General features: G+C 37.5%; 1 pseudogene; it reads right to left on the reverse strand.

Annotated features, from left to right (window-relative positions):
• Positions 1 to 1,416: 1,416 nt before the first annotated feature.
• Positions 1,417 to 15,435, reverse strand: LOC149230098 (ras-related protein RABA5c pseudogene; annotated as a pseudogene).
• Between the last annotated feature and the right edge of the window lie 9,906 nt (positions 15,436 to 25,341).

Here is a 25,341-nt window from a genome sequence, read left to right on the forward strand (position 1 = left end):
CTATTAATATGTGGCAGAACAATGAGTTGTTAAGTGATTTTGAATTCCCCAGTAGGTGGACATACGTTACTAACACATACAACAATTTCTTAGAGCTTTTGGATATTGCACAATATTATCGCACCTCTAAGGGGAAGGGAAGCTATATTTCTAGTGGAATACCTACATGTCATAAACTTTTTGATAAATGATCTAAAGACATTGCACATATTCATAATTCCACAAGTTAGAATGTTCACACAAAGTTTGCATCTTTGAATGAAGATTCATGCTTTTGGGAACACGTACAAGAGGCTTTGAAAGATATCAAACAAGGTCTACACCAAAAGAAAGAAAGTATGGAAAAGTTTGAAAAATATGTGACAAGGATGATTAATAAGTGCACCATTTCTTTAGATGTTTTTTGAGAAGGAAGCAATTTCATAACATGGTGGCAAGAATATAAGAAAATTCAATCGATTGAATGGAAATTAACCTCTCCATTGTATGAGACAAACGAAACAACATGTTGGAAGAGATAAATGTACAAAATTTGCAGGTAGACATGTATTTTTTATTTGATTTTACAGATGGGGGATTTCATGACACAGTACATTGAGATGAATGTACAAATTATGTAGGTAGAAATGTATTTTTAATTAGATTTTACAAATGGGGAATTTCATGACACAATGAATTCTAATTCCGAGGCACTTAATAGATATAAGGCTCAAACAGATCTATGGTGGTGACAAAATTTTATGAAAAACATCAGGATCTTTGTATATGTGAGAATCACTGGAGTTCAAGCAATTTTCTTTTAGGAATTAGTTCAACATTGTTCCTTTGTTTTGTCACCTGTACTACTTACAATTCAACATTATGCATCTTGTACAATCATCAACTATACTATTCTATTACATTAGAAGATGAGATATGTTACCTACTATTGCATGGTTCGGGAAGTCATGTTCATGTTACAAATTGCAAAGAAAATTTATATGAAATTGTGAGGATTTTACATGTGGTATTTGGTAATGTATTGGCCCCAAATAAAATATGACAAGAGTTATTATTAAATTTATAAGACCATATACATTCAAGGAAAATCAGAGAAGGAATCCCTATAATGTTGTAGCAATCTTGTTTACAACATTGAGCTAGACAAAAGATCTAGGCATCTGCAAACTGTCCATAAACCTCTGTCTAGGAATGCATATTCCCTACATGATTTCAAACAAAATGAAGATCAATTTTACTAAAACATTCTAAAATAGATTTCTCTCCATCCTAAGAAGCCCATTTGGGGACCCTTATCTATATACCTATATATATATATATATATATATATATATAAGGATCTCAATCAACAAGTGTTAATATGAAGCAAATAAGATTCAAGGAGCCTAGAAACAAAGGAACTTTTTCTCTAAATCCTCAACAACAAGAATACTTTGTCTTGGGTGGATCCTCTCCATCCATAATCTTAATCTATCGAGAGAAAATTTATACTAATAAGAATCTAAATTCATCATTTTCTTTCCCACATTATTGTAAATCTCCCTAACCACAATTTGGAATGTAGGAAATACATTTTTATTATCTAGAGTTGAGGTCTCAATGAAGAACAGCCCCTCTGACTCGACAAGCTTATTCCCATATTCCACAAGAACTTCTCTAATATGATCTAAATTAGACTTATTCCCCACAAGAATTTTCATCACATTGAAATCAACATGTTTTGCAACACCAAAATTTTGCATGAGTTTTAAAATAGCTTGCAAAATCACATAAATGATAACCACAAGCTAAAGCCAAAGGAAATTTCAAAGATGGTCCATAAGGCATTATAAGAAACTGCCCAGTTTCAAAGCCAAAGCCAATTTCAAATATGTTCTATAAGGCATTACATAGGAATGACTTACAATGTTACTAAGGAAGATGCTATTATATCAAACCCAAAAATGTTCCACAAGGCATGACACACAAACATCAATGATCCAAAAGGCACATCACAAAAAATTCCCATAATGTTAGTAGGAGAGTAGGGGAGAGCTAGTACATCCACCCAATGATGAGCTTCAGAGTGTGGAATGATGTTATGACATAAAACAAGGGAGAAACAAACTTCTGGAGAATCTAATGCCCCTATTAACCATGTGTCTCACAATTGTGCATAGAAACCAGACATGAAGCTAGTAAAAGAGTAAGGAAGTTATCAAAAGAGTAAGGAAAGATGTTATCACTTCAACCCAACGATAAGGTACAAGAAATGATATGGAAACTATTAGCAAAGTATTAGGGTGATGGAGGATATTATGAAAACAAGCTAGTGAGCTTTTATTTTGGTATATGTAATGCTTATAAACAATCGTCCTCTCACAATTGTGAGGCATATGAAATTATTGACAAAATACACACCATAATGAGATCTGAATAAGATATTTAAGGTACTTACTCTTGAGCTCTTTGAGCTAGTGGTCGACATTATCCAAAGTATAAGCCTGTGACTGATATAATACATAACAAGTGATCCCATAACTCCCCTTTAATAAACTAATGTGACTGCCTAGAACCTCTCTTGGCCTGCAGTGTCCCAAATTTGAACCTTGACCTCCTTCCCATCAATCTCCATCACTTGGTTTTGGAATTCTAAGCTTATTGTTTCCTTGGAGTTGGGGTTGAATTTGTTCCGAGCAGATAAAATCAATTAAAATTTTAAAAAATAAATAAAATAAAACAAATAACATGCATATGGAATTCATGCAAGAGCCTCCCTTGCATGAGGACCACTTGGCGTCTCCATTGTAGCAATAACGAACATAATTATAAATTTCTAGAGCTTATTGCTTTGGAAGACAAGGGAAAGGGTTTTCTAGAGAGCACAAACGGAAACTACTATCTCAGACAACCACTTGTTCGAGATTGTGGAGCCATTGGATTTCAAGGACACCTTCGAAATTGATCACAACAATCACCATAGTTTTATGAATAACAATAATGTTATCCATGGCAGGACTAACGAACATAATAATAATCGTCTAGATCTTATGTTTTTGGAAGACAAGGGAAAGGATTTGTTGGAGAGTGTGGATGGGCTTTGTGACGTTGTGTTGATTGTTGTATGTTATGAGAATGGATTGGAATTACTGAAGCCACATAATTGTAAGTAGTGGAAGTCATCCAAAAGGCTCGAATTTTATCATCTAGGAATTAATAGTCAAAGATTGGATGCTAGCAATGATAATAACCTCATTCATGATTTGGTGGGATTTTTAGAGGTTTATAGCAGAATCGAAGTCCATAAAATGGAGCTCTACATAGATGAATCTAGAACTTGTCAGACTTCAGAAGAGGAGAATAAAGAACGACATCGACGATGTTTTCATCTTTAGTTCCGTTTTAGTTTCTTTAAGCTCTACATCTTCAGATTCAAAATAAGAATAATTGTAGTTAATGCCTTCCGATCCATTAAATTAAATTCCAAAGTGGTTGATTTAGGGGTTTGTTGAAAGGGCTCGAGCTTGAGACTAGTTGAAATGGTGGTGGAGCCATTTTTATATCCATTGACAATTGGACACAACCAACCGTGATCTTGCACATTCAACCACAACTCTCAACACTTGGTAACTTATAAGTGTTTTTCGACATACGAGTCTTGACAGCCTAAAAGTAGCTATGGACAGATGATAAAATCTTGAAGAGAACCACTCCCTTAAAAAATTCCTTCGACGTAATTAAGTAGAAATTGAATCTCTTGAATGTGCCAACTCAAGCCTCAGAAAAGCCAACTAGGTCGAGTCTTGAAAACTCCATTGTTTATGTTGCACATATGAGGATGAGAGTCTTTGATAGTTGATCAACCCCAGTATTGCAACAAGTATGTTGCAACTCCTAAGGCTACCAACTTAAATTATCAACCTAGGGTTCATACAAAATTAAGAGGTGTCGGAAATATATGTGTAGTATGCAATGTGTCCTTCTTTTGTCGATCTATTGCAATGAAGTGAATGTCATAAAATCTATCCTAAACTAGTTGCAGAAATAAACCATGCTACTGTAATTGCAAAAAAATCAAATCAATTATTCTACTTGAAAAACACAAATCATTAATCTAATTTCAAATTTCTTGGAAAGAAGAAATTTAATCTACAACACATAACTAGGAAATTCAGAAACTTAGTCTACTTATTACATTGAAGAGTTTCAAATGTGAAAATTGCTTCCTAACTCTATTTGTTGTATTGTTCTTGTAGTGGAGGAAGGATGGGTTTGCAGTGGTCCCTGGGTCTCCCTAATCATGGATTAAAATCCTAGAGGTTTTCATTCAATCTCAAGATACAAAAAACAAGATCCTAGGGAAATTCTGGTTATGTTTGGCTAGTTCTACAAGATTGCTACAAGGTGCTACAAGAAACTCTGTTTTGCTACAGGAGTGGGTCCGGGAGCTTTCTGAGGGAAAAGAGTGTGTTCTGAAGGTGTTTTGAAGGTGGATGAAGGATGTGTGAGGTGTTTTTCCAAGATTAACACCCATCATAGGCATATCTTGCACAAAATTTCATGCCCATGGTGTCGTTCATTGACCCTAAAAGGATGATATTAATAGAAGAGATTAGGAGCAGTATGAGATCTCCAGGAGGAGAGTGGAAATATCTAAGTGGATGTGGATGAGTGTGCAAACCCCGACAAGTCACTTGGCATCCCATGTTGACCAATAATTAAAACATGCATCTATTGATCAATATTGCAGTAAGATAAACCAAGGTGGAAAAGATGAGTTGAATTTTATTCTTCAAGATCTATTCAATACTACCACATGCATAAAATCTATTTATCTAGTCATGATATTAACTTCCAAGAATGCAAAAGAAACTTTATCTAAAGCCTAACAATTTCCAATGAATCATAAACTCATATTTTTGGTTTGTTTTTGTAGACTCTTAACCCAAACTTCCCATAATAGAGGTGGTGATCAAGCCTGCAACTACAATTTTTTCAATCTAATTCCTACTTAAACAAAGAGAGAGACACCCTTAATTGTTGGAATGTGTTGTAGTAGAAAAAAGGGAAGTCCTAAGTGCTGTTTGGTCTTCCTAAATCATGGATTCAAAGCCTAGGGGTCATTATTCAAGCCTAAGAGAAAAAACCAAGATTTTCGAGAAAATCTGGTCAAGTTTACACGTGCTACAGGATTGCTACAAGAGAGACAAGATTGCTACAAGAGTGATACTCCTCAAGATAACTTGCCGAATGCCCAACCAAATCAGATGCAAGGGAGAAGGGAATTATTTTTTTATGAAGTAGGATGTCTTAATACTCCATTCCAAGTGGAACCACTCAAAAATACCAATTTTAAAATTTTCTAAAAAATAGCAGAAAATTATTACTCTAAAAACTAGAAATTCAAGAATTGGTGAGCTAGTTAACCTATCAAATATCTAACCTGATCAAGTGAAAACCATATGGAGTAAATTTTGTTATTAAATTGAAATTTTTATAACTCAACAAAAGTGGAATCAACTCAAATGAAGTTCATTAACACGTTCTAAAAAATAGCAGAAAATTACTACTATTTTGTTACAAGAGACTTCCGGAAATTCTAGATTTTTGAACTAGTAAACCAATCCAAGTAGCTCAAATATGGATATAAATTTTAAAAGTTGTTATACGGATGCATCATGATTGTGACTCCATAAATAACTTTCAAAACAACTCACTTCAATCATTTAATCAATGTAACCTACATCAAAAGAGGCATGAACACTGAATGCATAAATAAGAGATGCGAGTGAAAAGACATTCAAAGAAAATAAATAAATTCTACAACAGGGCTATGAGACTCCTGGGATGGCTAAGACCAAGGAAAATCAGATTCCTATGAAGGAAACCAAGCTTTAGAAGCTAAAATTGGCACTAAACTTCATTATTTGAATCAATCCAAGTATATCTTCGCTAGAAATGAAAGTGGAACTATTAAATAACAAGTTTTCTCCACAAGAAGAATAAGAAATACACGCCTCTAGAGGAAAATTCGAATTGGTACTTATACAAAGTGATGAGGAAGCATTCTCTTTGAAAGGAGGCAACTTCCCCTCCAAAATCCCTCAAAACGTGGATCTAGTTCCCAACACTAGGAATTTGCATTAAATGGTAGGGAACACATTCCTAGATTTTCTCAATCACTAGAGCTTCAGAATTTGTGCAATAATTTCATAATATCCTATTAATTTATTATCCAATCTTGGTCCTCTTGTAGGAAGGAGCAAGTTCCTAGATTATTTCTTCCTTCAAATCTTCATAATCTGCCCAATATTCTACAAAAATAAATAATATTAGGCACATAATATGTAATTATCTCTAAACCTTCCTGATGGGCATATTAAAGTTAGAAGGATGTCATCTAATGAAAAAGGAGATTTTTAATGTGCTAATGGATGGTCAGATGATCCTTAATTTGTGTCTAATTTGGAGGCCCATCATACCCCCCTACTGAAAGTGTTGTTCATCCTATGAGAAACTTAGTGACATAATCGTGCCTCATTCATGGCCCTGGTGGCCTCCTTAACATCCCAAGATACCTCAGAAGGAATTTTGGCACAACTTCTCTTGCTCCATCCTCTTCCTCTTCTTCTCTAGCTTATTTTTCTATATGTCCTTCCTTTTATCCAAATTTTAATTAGGCTCGTGCTTGTGTCTTGAGAAAAGTCTCCCTGAATATGTCCACAAAATTTTCCCATGATACAAGTTTTCAAACATTTTCCTCAAAATATATGATAACTGGAATCCTTGATGAGTCTTTGGACTCTCTTCAATTAACCCTCCAGCCCCCCCCACCCCACCCCCCAACCATTATTATCACTGTGATTTTCCAAAGTTTGGCAACCCAATACTCCCAATCTGTTGGGAGTGGAGCCTGATTATCTTCCTGATTGTTCAGAGGTTTTTGTTTTAGTCGCATTAGATCCCTGTTCCTAATGGGGCAGAAAAACTACCCATTTAATCATCATCAAGGGGGTCCAGGGGGCATGATGACGAATTTTATGAGCCCCCCCGCAGGGGTTCGTGGCAGTGCCCCCAAAGCTAAAAATAGATGAAAAATTGCCTTGTAAAATATTGTAATTTTATAGTCAATCTAGGTCATTCATTAGGAAGATGATCTAACGGTAGAAGTTATGTTAATTTAGGGTTTTTTTCCCTAGAAGGCAACCCTTGGTTTATATGAGGGAATTGTATTGCGATTGTGTATGATTATTTTGAGCGAGAGAAAGAGAGAGGAGGTTGTGTGAGGGTGAAGAAGAAATTACAACATATCTAATGTAGGTTGTATATATTCATTTTGATAGATAATATAAAAGGAAGGACTAACTGTTTCTTTGTGGACATAGCCCAAATTGGGTGAACCATGTATATCTGTGTCTCACTTGTTTTATGTGTTTATGTATTTGTGTTTCTGTAATATTTTGTGTATTTCATTGCTCCGTTAATTAATTTCTAACAATTGGTATCAGAGCCAAAGGTCTATTTGGCTCATAAACTCACAGGAGAGAAGGGTTCCTGGTTCGAGTGGGAGAAATGCTGGAAGATGGTAGGTTTATAGTTACCAAATATAATGGCCAAAACTACCAGCTGTGGAAAATGCATATGGAAGATTATCTGTATCAGAAATATATGTACCTAACATTGAGCAAAAAATCAAAGAAGCCAATGAGTATGATGGATGCAGAATGGGAGATTCTTGACAGAAAGGTACTAGGAAAAATACGATTGTGTCTGGCAGTGTCGGTGGCATTTAACATTTCAAAGGAAATGACAACAAAAGGTTTAATGATGGCATTGGCCAAACTATATGAAAAACTCTTGATGTCAAATAAGGTATTTCTTATGAAGCGTCTATTTAATATGAAGATGTCAAAAGGAGGATCTATTACTGATCATTTAAATAAATTTAATACAGTTACCAGTGAGTTAAGTTTTGTAGGGGGATATTTTGATGATGAAGTTAGGGCTTTGTTATTTATTTTCTCATTTCCAGAAAGTTGGAATGGATTAGTTATGGCTATTAGTAACTCTATCTCTGGATCTAGTACTTTAAAGTTTGATGATATTGTTGATGCCATCCTTAGCAAGGAAATGTGACAGAAATGCTCCGGTGAGACATCAAGTTTTGCTTTAACTATAGAGACCAGGGGAAGAAAAATGGAAAGAGGAAGGAGCCTAACAAATCACAGTAAGTAAAGAAAAGGCAGATCAAAATCCAGATCAGGGATAGTGTGTTGGTAATGTGGGAAGAAAGGATACCTGAAGAAAGACTACAAATCTCAGAAAGGAAAAGAAGGAGATGGAAAGGAAGAGAACAATCATGAAGCGAATATGACAGGTGATGTGTTGCAAGATACTTTGATTCTTTCATTAGAAAATATTATTGATGCCTGGGTGGTTGATTCATGGGCTTCATTCCATGCTACACTTGATAAGAAACATTTTCATGACTATGTTCAAGGAGATTTTGGACATGTTCGTTTGGGTGATGATAAACCTTGTAAAATCATTAGAATGGGTAAGTTTTTTATAAAGCAACAAAATGGAAATCAATGGCTATTGAAGGAGGTAAGGCATGTTCCAGATCTGAAGAAAAATCTAATTTCAACAGGGCAGTTAGGTGGTGAAGGTTGTGTAACTACATTCACAGACAAAACCTAGAAGGTCACTAAAGGAGCCCTAGTAATAGAAAAAGGAGAAAAGGTTGGTACATTGTATTTATGAAATGGTATTTCTTATTTTGTTAATGCTTTGACTTCTGCAGGAGTAGATATGACATTGTGGCATCATAGGCTTGGGCACATGAGCGAGAAATGGATGTAGATTATTCACTCAAGAAATTTGTTACTAGGTTTGAAGCATGTTGATTTGGATTTCTGTGAAAATTGTGTTTACGGAAAACATAAGAGAGTCATATCTATCAGAGTTGGGAAGGAAAATAAGAGCGAAAAATTAGAGCTTGTGTATACAGATGTATGGGGACCTTCTCAGGTATCATCTCTTGGTGGTTGTTACTATTATGTTACTTTTAATGATGATGCAACTAGAAAAACTTGGATTTATTATATTCAGAATAAATCTGATGTATTTTATAATTTTAAGAAATGGAAAGATTTGGTTGATAATGAGATAGGAAAGAAGTTAAAGTGTCTTAGATCATACAATGGATGTGAATATTGCAGCAAAGAGTTTGATAACTATTGTTCAGAGCATTGGATTCGTAGAGAGAAGATGAACAGGAAAATCATGGAGTGTGCAAGGTGCATGAGATTGCATGTAGGATTTTCCTTACAATTTTGGGAAGATGTTGTAGATACTACTATTTATCTACTAAACATAGGGCCTTCAAGTTCCTTGGATGGTGGTATTCCAGAGGAGGCATGGACAAGTAAAAAGGTGAACTACTCATTTTTAAACACTTTACGGTTGTGAAGCCTTTGTTCACATTAATAAAGAAAATAGAAAAAATATTGAGGCAAAATAAAAGAAATGTACCTTTATTGGATATGGCATTAATGATTTTGGTTATCTCTTATATGATTATGAAAATCACAAAATCATTAGGAAAAGAGACGTCATATTTAATGAAAATGCCTTGTATAAGGATCAAATGCAAGGAAAGAAATAGGAAAAAGAAAACAAAGAATACACAATGATTCATGAGATCATATAAAAAGTAAAGGTGCCTGAAAATCATAATGATCAGCAGCCACAACAACAAAAACAACCACAACAACAACATGCACCTCAAACACTTGAAAATGGTGTTAGAAGATCTACCATGATAAGTAGACCCCCTAAACGATACTCTCCTTCATTATATTATGTGTTGTTCACTAATTCTGTTGAATCAGAAAGATATGAAGAAGCAATGTAGGTAGAAACCAAGAAAAAGTGGGAGAAATCCATGGAAGAAGAGATGTACTCCTTGATGCATAACCAGATTTGGGACTTAGTCAAGTTTCCTGCAGGTAAAACAACATTGTAGAATACATGGGTTTACAGGTTGAAGGGAGAATATGGAGGTAACCACATGTATAAGGCCAGAGTTATGGTGAAAGGGTTTGCACAAAAGAAAGGTATAGACTTTGATGCATTTTTTTCTCTTGTTGTTAAAATGACTTCAATCAAGGCTATATTAAGTCTAGTGGCAGCAGAAGATTTTCATCTTGAGAAGTTAGATGTAAAGAATATCTTTCTCCATGGAGATTTGGAGGAAGAAACATATATGTAGAAACCACAAGGGTATGAGGTCAAAGGGAAGGAGAAATTAGTGTGCAAATTGAAGAAGAGCTTGTATGGCCTAAAATATGCTACAAGACAATGGTATCTAAAATTTGTCAGGTTTATGTCTGAATAATGTTATTCTAGATGCCATTTTGATCACTTTGTTTATCTTAAGAAACAAAATGATGGAAGTTATACTGTATTGCTATTGTATGTAGATGACATGCTTGTTTCAGGGTCTAACGTGCGGGAAATAAATGTGATCAAAGAAAAATGGAAAATTCATTTGCAATGAAGGATTTGGGTGCTGCAAAACAAATCCTTGGTATGAGAATAACTAGAGACAAGAAAAATCACAAATTAACATTGACTCAGAGAATACATAGAAAAGGTGTTGGAAAGATTTAAAATACAAAATGAAAAACCAGTTAGTACACCTTTGGCTAGCCATTTCAAACTAAGGAGATGTCCTAAGACCCAGGAAGAGATGGATAATATGTGTAAAGTTCCATATGCATTAGAAATTGGAAGCTTAATGTATGCAATGGTCTTCTCAAGGCCTGATATTACGCATGCAGTGGGAGTTGTAAGAAGGTATATGAACAATCCAGGAAGAGAGAATTGGATGGAAGTGAAGTGGATTCTCAGGTATTTGAGAGGTATTGCAAATAAATCATTATGCTTTGGTGGTTCAAACATTTCTCCACAGGGACATGTTGATGCATATATGGTAGGTGATAGAGATAATAGGAGGAGCACCACAAGGTATGTGTTTACTGTAGGTGGAACAGATGTCAGTTTCTTTTCAAAGTTACAAAACATTGTTGCACTTTCAACAACAGAAACAGAGTATGTTGCTGCTACGGAGGCTAGTGAAGAAATTATTTGGTTACAAAGGTTTATGGATGAGTTGGGAAAGAAGCAAGAGATGGGTAGGTTATACAGTGATAGCTAGAGTGTCATTCATCTTGCAAAGAACTCAACATTTCATTCCAAGACTAAACATATACATCTCAAGTACCATTTCACAAGGTTAGTGTTGGAAGATGGACAATTGAAGCTGGAAAATATATACACTAGCCAGAATCCTGCAGACATGTTAACAAAATTTGTAACTGGGGAGAAACTAAGATCCTCCTTAGTTTCAATTGGTCTTCAAGTATGATGATGAATATGAGAAACAACCAGGTCCATAGTGGAAGCATTATCCAACAAGATGAGCATCAATGGAGTTCCTAGAATTAGTCTCTAAGTGGGAGATTGTTGGTTGTGGAGCCTGATTATCTTCTATTTGTTCAAAGGTTTTTGTTTCAGTCACATTGGATCCTTGTTTCTAACATGCTGACAAAACCACCCTATTTAATCATCATTAGGGGGGTCTAGGGGGGTTGATAGTGACTTTTATGAAACCCACCTTGGTGGGGGTTTAGGGGCAAGCAACCCTGAAGCTAAAAATAGATGAAAATTTGCCTTGTAAAATATTGTAATTTCGTAGTCAATCTAGGTCGTTTATTAGGTGGATGATTTGATGATAGAAGTTATGTCAATTTAGAGTTTTTCCCTAGAAGGAAACCCTTAGTTTATATGATGAAATTGTATTGCGACTGTGTATGATTATTCTGAGCGATAGAGAGAGAGGAGGTTGTGTGAGGGTGAAGCAGAAATTACAACGGATCCACTGTAGGTTGTATCTCTTCATTTTCCTGGATAATATAAAAGGAAGGACTAGATTTTTCTCCATGGACGTAGCCCAAATTGGGTGAACCACATATATTTGTGTCTCTCTTATTTTATGTGTTTTTGTATTTGTGTTTCTGCAATATTTTATGTATTTCATTGCTCCGTTAATTAAATTCTAACACAATCTTCTATAGGGGTAAAAGAGCAGTTTTAACCATACCTTCTCTGATATTTCCCTCTTCAAATCTATGGTTTTGGTGACAAAGTTTCTCAAAACCAACCTTTTTTCATTCTATGGACTTTCCTGTAGCACATTGTCTTCTCCTCTAGCAAAGTTCTCCCTTAATGTAGCAACTATTTTTCTCCTATAATAACTTTGTTTCTCCTATGAAAACTTTGTTTTATGGTGAGAGGCTTATTTGGTGCCCCTATTTTTCTATCTTTTTGAGATATTGAGGGATCTTTAGGGCTGCCTTCTTCTTCTTTTTGTTATCTGCCCATGACTTCTATTGCTACTTCCTTAAATTCTTTGAAGGGAATTTCCAATATTTTTCTTTGAGCAATCTAGGGTGCGAAGCGTGGCTGATGCTTTTTGGTCAAAGAAGGAGATGAATGGTACCCCATACCTCTGTGAAAAACTTCCTCTGCTCTTTCCTTTCCTTTCTTATGTGAGAAAATAATTTTTTCAGGATTTTACTTTCACAGAGGTTTTCTACAGGATGCCTGTAGCAAGAATAATTTTCTATGCAATTGTATGGAAAGTGAGGAGGGAGAATATCACTTACCCTTCTCAGGATGACTTCTTTATGTTCATGGGGGTTTGAGGAAAATTATTAGTGGTTTGGACTGCATTTCTAATTTTAGTTCAATCATGTAGCACCTCCTTTGCATTCATGCAGTAGTGGTGTCCAGTCCTATAACATCTGCAAACTAAGCTTGTAGCTCTTTTGTAGCACCCTAGGTAGCCCCTGGTAGCATCTAGCTCAAATTTCAATGAAGTAGTGGGCCTCTCTTACCATTTTTGGAATGCCATCTTGGTATAAATGAAGTTCGGACTCATCCATTATTCCTTTTGTGGTTTGGTGGTGGGCTCAATGCGTTGGATGAGTTATCCCACACCTACCACCTTCGTAACTTCTAAAACCCATTGGACCACTCCTGTAATTATTGTCCTCCTTTTGTTATTATTTTCCACGTTGCATGAGTGAGAGAGTTGGTTGCACTCATTTGTTTGAGGATGGTTGAGACTATTGGCCACCTTCAGCCTAGAAAACACTCTCTTGTGCATTGAAAACAAAATTTTAACCATAATATGCTCAAGAGGAGAGATGAAGGATAATGCATACTTGTGCCTACCTAGTGGTTTCTTGATGATGTGTTGATCCTTTGTTTGCATGACAGGTATGGACATAGGTGAGGTTGTTTCTGAGATGTCATTGCTTTGTCTCCCTTGCTTCCTGCAATTTCATAGATATAAGAACTTTTTTATGCTTTATGCTAGCTGAAACTTCAATAATGCAATTCCTTCTAGATTCAGGTGCTCTTCTTTGGATCATATGCTACTGTTTTTTGAGTAATCAAATACCCTTTGGAGCTTGTATCTATGGTCTTCTGCTTCAAGGCTTTACTGCTTTAGAAATCCCTATGTTTTATCTACTACATGCATGCTTCTTCTACTCTAATTATGATCTTTTAACATCCTACAGGAGGTCCTATAGCTGCTCAAGATCATGGTTTTGAATCCTCCAATGCTCCATGGTTGCTGACTTCTAGATATGGTGTCTAGTTATGGTATGGAAAGGGATGTGCATACTACTACAAGATTATGTGTCTTCTTATAGAAGTCATATATACCCTACTAAGATCACAATTTCTTTCAAGTTCAACCTCTAAAAATATTGATAATTCATGAGTAACCAGTTGATAGTGGTCAAAGGTATTTTCTATGGTAGAAGAGATGGAAGAAGGGGTGAAAAGTGGTGTTTTTTATAGATAGAGGTGGAAATGAGAGTGGAAAGAGGTCAAGTGGCGTATAAAATGAAATATTAGGCTACGGTGGATCCCTCCTCTTGTTATTATATGAAAAAAATTCAAATCAAATCTCCCTTTCTCATGCTCAACAACTTCCTCTAGCAATTCTGGAACACTACTATAGTAATTTTGGAACACTTCTGTAGAAGAGTTGTTTTATCCATATCCCTCAAATGGTAGCTTGGATTGACCTAAATTTTTTTGAGCATGATTCCATCATCCTTATTCAACTTGCCATAAAAATTCCAAGCCAACAGATGCAAGAACCTCGCGAAAAATGAAAAATGATTGTAGGTGATGGAGGTCAATTTCTCGAAAAGTATGCACTGGAATTTGCTGAAATTTAGTGAGCATGTTACAATAATCCTTATGAATATCCCCATGAAACAAACTGGCAAAAGGATGCATATTTTTTGAGATATGGTAAAAACAATTTCTGTCCTGTGTATCTTGGCAGTCCTGTAGCAAAAAAAAACCTTCCTGTAGTACTTTAAGGCTGTTGGAAATAATACTGAGAGGGGGGGGGGGAATCAGTATTATCAAATTCTTTTCAATATACCCTCTAGATTTATAATTTAATTTATTCTTCAGATGTTGACCATTAATTTGAATAATAATGAATAGGAACAAGAAAAACAGACAGTCACACCAAAGAACACCAGATATAAGGTGGAAACCCAATGTGGGTGAAAACCACCTGCTGCAATGTGTCTCTATCTTCTTTCAATTAGAAACTTCTTTTTACAATGATTCTATACTGGTGCAGTCCTTTACTAGTATGCAGGCTGCAACTTACAGAGAGCTACAACCCTCTCTCATTTTCCAGACTCTCTTGGAAGGGAGCTACAACCCCCTTAGCTCTTGTACTAGCTGAGCTACTAGTACGTAGGTGCTCACCTACTGAAGGCTTCAACCTTCTCTTTTCTTCCAGGGACCACGTTTCATAAATTTTCAAACTGGATCCAAGAATCTCAATCAAACATCAATTAGATCTGCAATCAACCAACTTCCTTGTGCAAATATTGAATTAAGAACTTCTAAAAACACAGTACCAGCAATCAGACACCAATTCAGAACCCTGAACACAGCAGTGATAGACAGAAGCAGCTAAAACATATATTGAGAGAAAAGTCCGCAACTTCACCAATAGTAACCTGCGGATGTTCGCACTTTCTCTGTCAGTGGCTTGCGTAGCTTCGCTCTTGCGCTGTCAATGGCTTGCGCAGGTTCGCACTTGTACTGTCTCTGCCCTGCGGACCTCCACACCTGAGGTGTCTCCTGATCTGCGTACCTCCGCACCTGCGCTGTCTGTGATTTGCGCACCTCCGCACCTGCACTCTCAGCTGCTCCGCGCACCTTCGCACCTGCACTGTCGGCTTCTCCGCGCACCTCCGCAGTTGGGGCATCTTCTGATCTGCGTACCTTCGCACCTGAACTGCTTCTGGCCTGTGGACCTCTAAATAAAGATAGTTTATTCATATATACCCTCGACTGTCATATTCACAGATCTGATCATGCGCTAAAGAGATCACGACCCCTCAATTGATCTATCTTCTCATGCTCAGGTTCAACTATAACTCACCAACCGATTACAAGTATTTCAGATCTTGTTCGTCTTAAGATATTCAACACATGAGTGCCTAGCCAATTGATCTCCTTTCCTTTTATAGGCAAGCCCTTACTCAAACCATGGATCAAAACCATAGAAAGCCAATACAAGGGACCCAAAATCGGGGTTCAATATTTTAGATGCAATACCACGGACCAAAACCATAGGATCAAAAACGTCGGACTAAATACCATGGATCAATCATAAAATTTCCCACGTGCGTGCGCTTCTCTGCATGAAAGTGAGTGAATTTGATGTCCGCACCTTTTGTTCGGAGAACCTACGGGTATGTCCACACTTCTTGTTAGGAGCACCTGCGGGTCTGCAACTTTTGTTAGGTGCACCTGCGGGTATCTCATTTTCTATCATTTTGAGAGCCTAAACAATGATTTGCCACTTGAGTGAGTTGCCATCAAGGACAACACTTATGCCATAGCACCACATCTGTGTCATAATGCCAACAATCTCCCCCTTTGGACTTGATGGCAACCCCAAGATCCTCAAAGTCATTCTCCCCCTTTGTCATCAAGGGAAAAGGGTTATGCTCCCCCTGAGAACATGCTGAAAACTCTGCTCTGCTGTGCTGATCGTGCTCCCCCTGATTGTAGGCCAGATCTGCAAAATAAATTTTCTTCAAGAAGAGCCATAATCCACCATACACCATAAATGACCTTCCTATCACCAAAAGACTCTATACATACATTCATCACCCAACCAAGTGGGGATCATCCACCCAACCAAGTGGGGTTACATCAGAAATTTACATATGACAACCAAGCACATTATATCATTCATCCTAGGCATAGAGGGGCTATTACATGACCTTGAAAAAAGAAATTTAAGACATAGAGACAAAACATTAGTAGCATTATTCAGATCAGCATCCATGTTCTCCTTCTGTACTTTCTCTTCCAAGATCTTCTACAATAATGCCAACAATGCATTATTAGAAGAATATATGCTCCCCCTGAACCTGTGCCAGTTGGTCTTTGACCAATCCATAAACCAGCGAATGTACGCATATGCCTTGTATGAAACTCGCTTACAACCAACAATCTCTAAAACAGACAAGATTCAACAGCAAGATGATGCATCAACTACCCCTAGCTTTTGTTTGAGATATTCAAAGGTCTCCCTGGGCAGTGGTTTGGTGAGTATATCAGCAACTTGTTCCTTAGAGGGAACATACTCCAACTTGACCTTTTGTTCAAGCACTTGTTCCCGAAGAAAATGATATTTGATAGGTATATGCTTGGTCTTTGAATGCATGACTGGGTTCTTTGAAATGCTGATAACACTTGTATTATCACATAGGATGGAGATAGGTGGAGTACAAGTGATTTGAAAATCCTGCAAAGTTTGCATCATCCAAAGAAGTTGTGTGCAACAAGATGCAGTAGCCACATACTCTACTTCAGTTGTAGATAATGCTATTGAACTCTGTTTCTTGCTGAACCAAGATACTAATTTGGAACCCATGAAGAATGCACCACCACTAGTGCTTTTTATGTCATCCACGCTTCCGGCCCAATCTGCATCTGTATAAGCATGAAGTGTGAGATCTGTATCTCTAGGATACCATAAGCCATAGTTTTGAGTTCTTTGAAGATACTTGAAGATTCTCTTAACTGCTTGAAGATGAGTTTCCTTTGGATTTGCTTGAAATCTTCCAACTATTCCTACTGCATGCATGATGTCTGGTCGGGTACCTGTCAAATAAAGCAGACTTCCAATCATGGATATAGGTTGGTTGATGCACTGCTGCTGATTCATCATTTGCATTGAGGCTGCATCCTGTAACCATAGGGGTATATACTGGTTTCGAATTTTCCATGCCATATTTCTTCAAGATCTGCTTGAGGTACTTGGTTTGAGATAAAAAGATACCACCTTCATTTTGTTGGATTTGTAGACCAAGAAAATATGTCAGCTCTCCAAGCAATGACATTTCGAATTCTTTCTACATTACCAAGGCAAAGTTTTGACTCATAGCTTCTTCATTGCTGCCAAAGATAATATCATCTACATACACAACAAGTATTAGAAATTTGTCATTTTCAATTTATATATAAAGATTGCTATCTGCTGATCCTTTTGAAAAACCTTGTTGATGAAGGTATTTGTCCAAACGATAGTACCAAGCCCTTGGAGCCTGTTTAAGACCATAGAGAGCCCTTTTTAGTCTGCATACAAGATTTGGATCATTCCCAAGGATGAAACCATCTGGTTGCTCAATGTACACTTCTTCTTCTAAGTCTCCATTCAGAAAGGCTGATTTCACATCCATTTGAAATACTTTGAACTTCTGAAAGCTAGAGAGAGCAAGGAACATTCTGATGGCCTCAAGTCTAGCAACGGGAGAAAAAGTTTCTTCAAAGTCTATTCCTTCTTGTTGAGCATACCCTTTACAAACAAGTCTGGCCTTGTTTCTAATTACTTCCCCATTTTCATTCAACTTGTTTTTGAAGATCCATTTTGTCCCTATGACATTCTTATCTTTTGGTCTAGGAACCAACTCCCAAGTGTTATTCTTTTTTATTTGCTCAAGTTCTTCATCCATTGCCTTGACCCAGCATTCATCTTTGCATGCCTCTTTTACATTTTGTGGTTCAGCGGAGGAGAGTAATGCCAAATAGCTTGAAGCTTCTGCAATTGTTCTTCTTGTTTGTATACCTGCCTCCTTTTGCCCCAAAATTTGAGATTCTGGATGATTCTTTTGAACATACCTGGATGGAGTCTTTTCTTCTATCCTTATCTGTTCTTCTGGTGCCTCATGGGTTTCTTCTTCATCATGAATATGATTTGATTTTGATGGATAGTCCTCATCATCTTCGAAGTCTTCAGATCTTACCTGTTTGGGAGTGATTTCTTCTTCATCCACCACTACATCAATGCTGTTGACAATTTTTCCAAGCCTTTTATTGTAACATTTGTATGCTTTGCTGTGAGGAGAATAACCAAGGAGAATGCCTTCATCTGCTTTAGGTTCAAACTTGCCAAGATTTTCATCATTATTTTTAATATAGCATTTACTTCCAAAAATTTTGAAATGTTTTACCGAAGCAGACTCACCGTACCAGAGCTCATGAGGAGTTTGAGTGCTGTTCACCTGGATATTTGTCTTGTTGAGAATAACAACTGCAGCAAATGCGGCTTCACCCCAGAAGGTTGCGGGAGTTCCAGACTCATCAAGCATAGCACGAGCCATTTGTTGAACTGTTCTATTCATCCTTTCCACTACTCCATTTTGTTGAGGAGTCCTAGCTGTAGAGAATTCCCTTCTTATTCCATGTTCTTCACAAAAATCAAAAAATTCATTCGAGGTAAACTCCCCACCTCTATCAGACCTGAGGCATTTGATTTTTTGATCTGATTCGTTCTCCACCAAGGCTTTGAATGATTTGAACTTTTCAAAGGCTTCGTCTTTGTGCTTCATAAGTCCTATCCAACACATCCTGGAAAAGTCGTCAATGAATAATATAAAATATTCTTCTCCTCGAGGTGACCTTTTCCTAGATGGACCACATACATCAGTATGGACAAGTTCAAGTGGCTTGCTAGTTGATCCTTCCTTCTCAGGGAAGTTAGTTCTGGTTTGCTTACCAAACTGACACGATTTGCATATTGTATTGTCTGGAATTTTGATGTCTGGAAGACCACGAACTGCCTAGTATTTGCATGCTTTCCTTATCTGTGAGAAGTTAAGATGCCCCAATCTTCTATGCCATAACCAGTGTTCATCGTTCTTGCTTAGATAGCATTGATGTTGTCCTTCTTTGAATATGTATAAATTATTTGGAGTCCTTATGCCTTTGATCACTGTTTTTCCTGTATCAAGATCACGAACACTACATCCATTTGATCGAAATATTACCTCCGTTCCTTGATCGCACATCTGACTGACACTCAATAGATTATGCTTTAAGCCATCAACATACATAACATTTCCAGCTTTGACCTTTTCTTTCAACTGAACAGAACCTTTACCTTTTATGAGCGCAGGGGTGTCATTTCCAAATGAGACCTTCTTCTCCTTCTCTAAGGCACTATATGACTGAAGTTTTCCTTTATCACCCGTCATATGTTTCGGACATCCATTGTCGATGTACCATTGATTTTCTTGCCCTTTTGCATACAGGTTATACCACATCTTTCTGGTTGCGGTTATTTCATTCTCCATGTTTTGGCATTTGAGGCTTGTTCCTTTGTTTGCCGAAACCTGCTCCTGCATTCAGAATCTTCATGACCGAAGTTGTTACAAATAGAACATTCAATTTCATTCTCAAGGGCAGAAAATTTATTGTAGGTTCTTTTCGTGATCCTAGTCATACTTCTTTGTTTTTGAGCTTCTCTAGTCATGATTGTCTTATAGGCAACACATTGAGCTGCTTTGTGACCAAAGTTATGACAAGAGAAACATTGGCCATTGAAAAAACTCCTGCGATTATCAAATCTACCAACCGAATGATTGTAGTTTCTATCGACATCCATTCTTGAGGCAAATTGAGAATGTTTTACCTGTGGCTGGTTGTAGCTTCTGTTCATCCTTAAAGTAGATTGCCCCCGATTTACCTGGTAGTCTTTGTTCATTCTTGAGGTAAATTGTCCCTGATTTACCTGGTGATCTCCATAGTGCCTTTGCTGTCGATTGTCAATTTGTTCACTCCTCCTTGCTGCATCAAGATAACTTTTGGAGGTGGATGGTTTCTACGCTTGAGATGCTTCTTCATTATATCCCAGACCTGTCTTGATTAGAGGAGAACGCTGCACATTGATAATCTCATCTAGAGTTTCAGATCCTTTAACAAATCTAAGATTAAGCGCTTTTGTTTTCTCAATCTCTTTTCTAAGACCCACAATTTCACATTCCAACTTTTCATGATGTTTTTCCCTTTCAGCCAGTTGGAATTGCAGAGTATCAATAATCATATTTTTCTCTTCTAAACAAATTTTGAGTTTAGAAATTTCTTCATACAGACCTTCTTCATCTATAGCATCCATGAAATCATCATCTTCAAAGGCCATTAAAAGTCTATAATTATTACCTTGTTCATCTTCATCACTATTTGAAAGTCCATCACTGTCTTCATGAGTGTAATAGCTTTTCTTATTTACATTCTGTTTCTTGTTCCATCTAACAAGTTCCTTACCTTTGTCAAGCTTATCCTTATGAGGAAACTTGGCAGCATAGTGACCAACTCTTCCACAAGCAAAGCATTTGAAATTTAACTTACCTCTGAAGCTTCCAGCACCCCGTTGAAGGTTCTTGACAAAATTATATTCTTCCTCTTCTTCTGACATATGTCTTGACTCATAGTAATCTCCTTTGCCTGCAGCATTGAATGCAGCTTCTCTCCTGTCTGATGGTCCTCCTTTCCTCATTTCTTAAGCAGTTAGAATCCCGTGCAGCTGTGACATGGTAAGTTGCTGTAGATTCTTTTTTTCTTCTATTGCAGAAACTTTTGATTCAAACTTAGAGCAAAGATCTTAGTACCTTTTCAACCACAACAGCCTCTTTTATTTCTTCACCCAAGTTTTTCATACAATTAACAATCTCATCTATACGTAGAAAATAGTTAGCCACACTTTCATCATTGTACATTGTGAGATTTTCATACTGAATTCTGAGTGTTTGAAGTTTTGATCGTTTTACCTGTTCATATCCTTCATAGCTCAGAACGATCTTATCCCATATTTCTTTTGCGGATTTGTACTGCATAACCTTGACGAACTCTGATTGAGATAGACATCCTAATAGAGTATTGACAGCCTTTGCATTTGTTTCATATTGCTTCTTACTAGCCGGATCTGTAGGTGTTGCTGACGGAAAAGTGTACCCTGTATCTATGATATCCCAGACTTCTGTACCAAGAGATTGAAGATAGGTAGTGACTCTTACCTTCCAATATACGAAGTTTGTCCCATCAAAAATTGGTGGCCTGATCGATGCTTCTCTCTCGTAGTTGCTCATGATGATAGATCTTCCTTCAAGCGATCAAGCTTCTTCTGAAGGACCTGCTCTGATACCAATTGTTGGAAATAATACTGAGAGGGGGGGGTGAATCAGTATTATCAAATTCTTTTCAATATACCCTCTAGATTTATAATTTAATTTATTCTTCAGATGTTGACCATTAATTTGAATAATAATGAACAGGAACAAGAAAAACAGATAGTCACACCAAAGAACACCAGATATAAGGTGGAAACCCAATGTGGGTGAAAACCACCTGTTGCAATGTGTCTCTATCTTCTTTCAATTAGAAACTTCTTTTTACAATGATTCTGTACTGGTGCAGTCCTTTACCAACACGCAGGCTGCAACCTGCAGAGAGCTTGTTACAGGGGAAAGTGTCTATGCAGAACTGCTAATCCCACTAAGGTGTGGTAGCTACCTTAGAAACAAACAAAGTAAAACTACTTTCATTTTCCTTTATGAAAGATAGATGAGAGAAGAATAAAGGAGACCAACCTCTGTCTTGCGCTTGGCTCCTTGTTCGATTCCTCTCTCTTCTGATAGTCCTTTGCTACTTGCTTCCTTGTACACCCAGCTTCACAGAGTACCTGTAGAATCAAAGTAGCATAACACTATACAAGAACATGGATCTATTATCATAAACAATCTAGGATCAGATGTAAATCGACCATACAAATGCATAAAACATAAACGATACAAGAGTATGGAGGAAAACTTGAATAGCTTTATTGATAATCAAGAAAGAGCCAAGAGAGTTACAACCAGTTGTTCTGACCCAGCATCATCCTCTCAGCAAGTAAGCCCTTCTTCACCTCATGCAAAGCTTAGATCACCCAACACTATGATGTTGCCTCAAGAAACCAACAACAATTCCTTACAAGATGCAAAATTCCAGCCCCCGGATCTCTGGGATGAGGGATCCATATATAGATATCTGTAAGGGAGATGAGTCAGCTTGTGATTTGATTAGTGTCTTCCCTATGATAGTTCTTGCTTCCACTTGGAGATTGATGATCTCTTACTCATCCTTGGTCGAATTTAGAGAGGCAAGTGTCACAGGAGAAGTTTCTGGAAGATTCCATGCCTCTCCACCTTGCGGATTGACACTGCCATTTGTCACTTCTCACCCATCGCACCCCATAGAAGGGCTTTTTGAAATGCAACGCACCCACAGAGTGTACTTAGGTGAGATGCAATGCACTTTGCCTATGGAGCAGGTGAAATGATCCTGTTTTGACCAGTTCTGAGTAGTTTTTCATGGAGAACTTCTGGGAGAAGCTGTAGTCAGTTGACCTTGTTCCTTTAGGGGTTAGAACAACACTTTTAGGGACTTAGGAGTCCTTGGTTTCTGGACATTTTATGCTTGGGGTTGCAGTGCCCAAAAATGTCTATAAAAGCTGCCCCCTAAAGCATGAGGTCTTTAATCTTAACCTTTTTTTTTTTTGATGTCAGGTGAAATGCTTTATCATGAGGATCCGAAGTTCTTTCAAGCTGGGAGGAGACCTATAATAAGATACAATACAATACATTATCTTCATAATATTTTCATGATCTAGCTGAGGCGGACATTCCCATGCTCAGCTTTATAAATTCATTTTCATGTACATAGGACAGATAATCATCTGAGTGTAGACTGATGATTCTGGTAGAGCCATCATCCCTTTGATTGGATGATTGTCTGTGCAGCAACGATGTACATTTGATGTCTTTATTTCCTTGAATGTATATCGCAGCCCAGATGGATGAAACTAGATCCGGGGTCTTCAATCTCGTTCGATCTTCACTCGAAGTACTAGTCGATCTATGTGAGAGATGTTCTGGAGTCGAACATGGAAAGACATCGCCTGATTACCAGCCAATGATGTAAGCTGTTAACAAGTGCGAGAGGAATCACCGATAATGATAATGACCCTCAAGGTACTGCAATACAATTCACATGGTGTGAATAAAGGACTTGGCGTCGAACACCACGTAAAATCTTTCGGTCAAAGGCCATTGATGTAAACCTGTCGCCGGAAGTGAGAAACTTGCCATTGAGGTATGCAAGCTTCAAAGTACTGAAAGGGGTGTCCCTAGATCGACTTCTTGGATAATGAGCTGATGTCGACAAGAAGTGATCCGTCATAGGAGGGCCTTAATGAATCCCACATCAATGACACAGAACGGAGCAAATGATTTTAATGGAGGTGAAAACGGTCTGGTGATATAAGGTTCAGGGTGGCGGTCATGAAAGAATGGAGCGTAAATGTATTGCAGCGGGTGAGACACAGGTGAATTCTCTGAGTGACTTCTCTTGAACATATCGGTGACACTGACGTGATGGATTGGTAGCATTAACCCCAAATGTGGATGGTGTGATGGGACCATGGTGATGTGACCGGTGAATGAAACAACCCAACCCGACTTGGATGTGGAGTGAAAGTGTCATGTTCAAGAGCGACTTGCTACCAATAAAGTTTCTTCAAGTTTTCTTCCCAATTTTTCCCCAGTCATTGCTGACCAGTACCTCTTTATTTTTGTCAAGCTTGAGGAGGATAAAATATGCTTGTTCTATAATTTGCCCTTCGGGCAAACCCATCACTATGTTTTAACGAGCCTAGCGATAGTGAAACTCGTTCTTGTCTGCTATGGACAAGTTTGTCGCTATTAGGTTTTAACGAGTTTAACGAAAAAGATAACTCGGTCCTTTTCAATTTTAGAGAGTCTGAAAAGGGACGTAAAGGAAACTCCAAAATTCCTTTTTCGTCATCTAATCCCTTAAGTCCGAAAAAGTATAAAACAATACAGAAGGGATGAATTTTCGATCCTTTTAACGAGCCGAACAAAACAAGCGCTCGATCTTTTTGTGTAATGATCCCTTAGGTCCAAAAAGATTAAAATCTAAAGGAGGGATAGCACTTTCGGTCCCTTTAATGAGCTGGAGAGGCCAATGGCTCAGAAATATTTTCATATTTTACGAGTCAGTTGAAAAGAGCTTAAAGGAGACTCGTCTTTGAGGAACGAGTGATAAAATTGGGTAGCAGCTGATTCCAGGTAAGGTTTGGAATTTTCCAATCACGGCAGTGTTACAAGGATGGCTAGCGGGATCACTCTTCGCAGCTCTTCCTCAAAAGGGGTAAACAATCAAATGGAGGTGAATGATCGGCCAATACAGAGTGGAGGTGATGATGGGAACACGACCAAGGCTTTAAATGTTGAAGTATTACATTCACGATGATTATTTACCGGGAATTGGTTCATTTATTATTGAGCTTAAACGCTGGGGGAAACATTTGCTCATTGCTTATGTTTATTTTTTAACGAGCATGAAGTCCGCGTTAAAACTGCTCGATTAATCCAGTTGTATAATAAGAATGTCTCATATATGAAAACGGCAATTTTTAGAGTTTTGCCCCACATCCTTTCTTTATGCAAGTTAGGAAACGACCAATCCTACGAGTTTAAAGGGTTAGCGGACCTACAAATTTAAAAAAATAAATGGTCACTCTTCGCTTGCACGCAAAAAGGTTTGCATGCCCCCAGGTATAAAATAAAGCTTCAAGGTCACCTTTTGTTCTACCGACAAAACATTTGTTTTATCAGGAAAGGTCTACCTCTTTCAGGTTACCAAAGATTGTTCTATTCACACCGTAAACAAAACACTTCTTCGGCGATTTCTACCGAAATAGACAAAGGCGAGCCAATCCACTCACATAACTTTGACGAGGGAATCTTATTCCAGTCTAACCCCGTTTTCAAATCATGGATGGGAGTACAGACTAGTCATATATCTCTCGCGGAAACCTACCCTATACCCGAA

This window comes from Pinus tabuliformis, chromosome J (assembly GCF_031772625.1).
Source record: "Pinus tabuliformis cultivar Carrire ecotype Pingquan chromosome J, CPIR1, whole genome shotgun sequence".
Lineage (NCBI taxonomy): Eukaryota > Viridiplantae > Streptophyta > Pinopsida > Pinales > Pinaceae > Pinus > Pinus tabuliformis.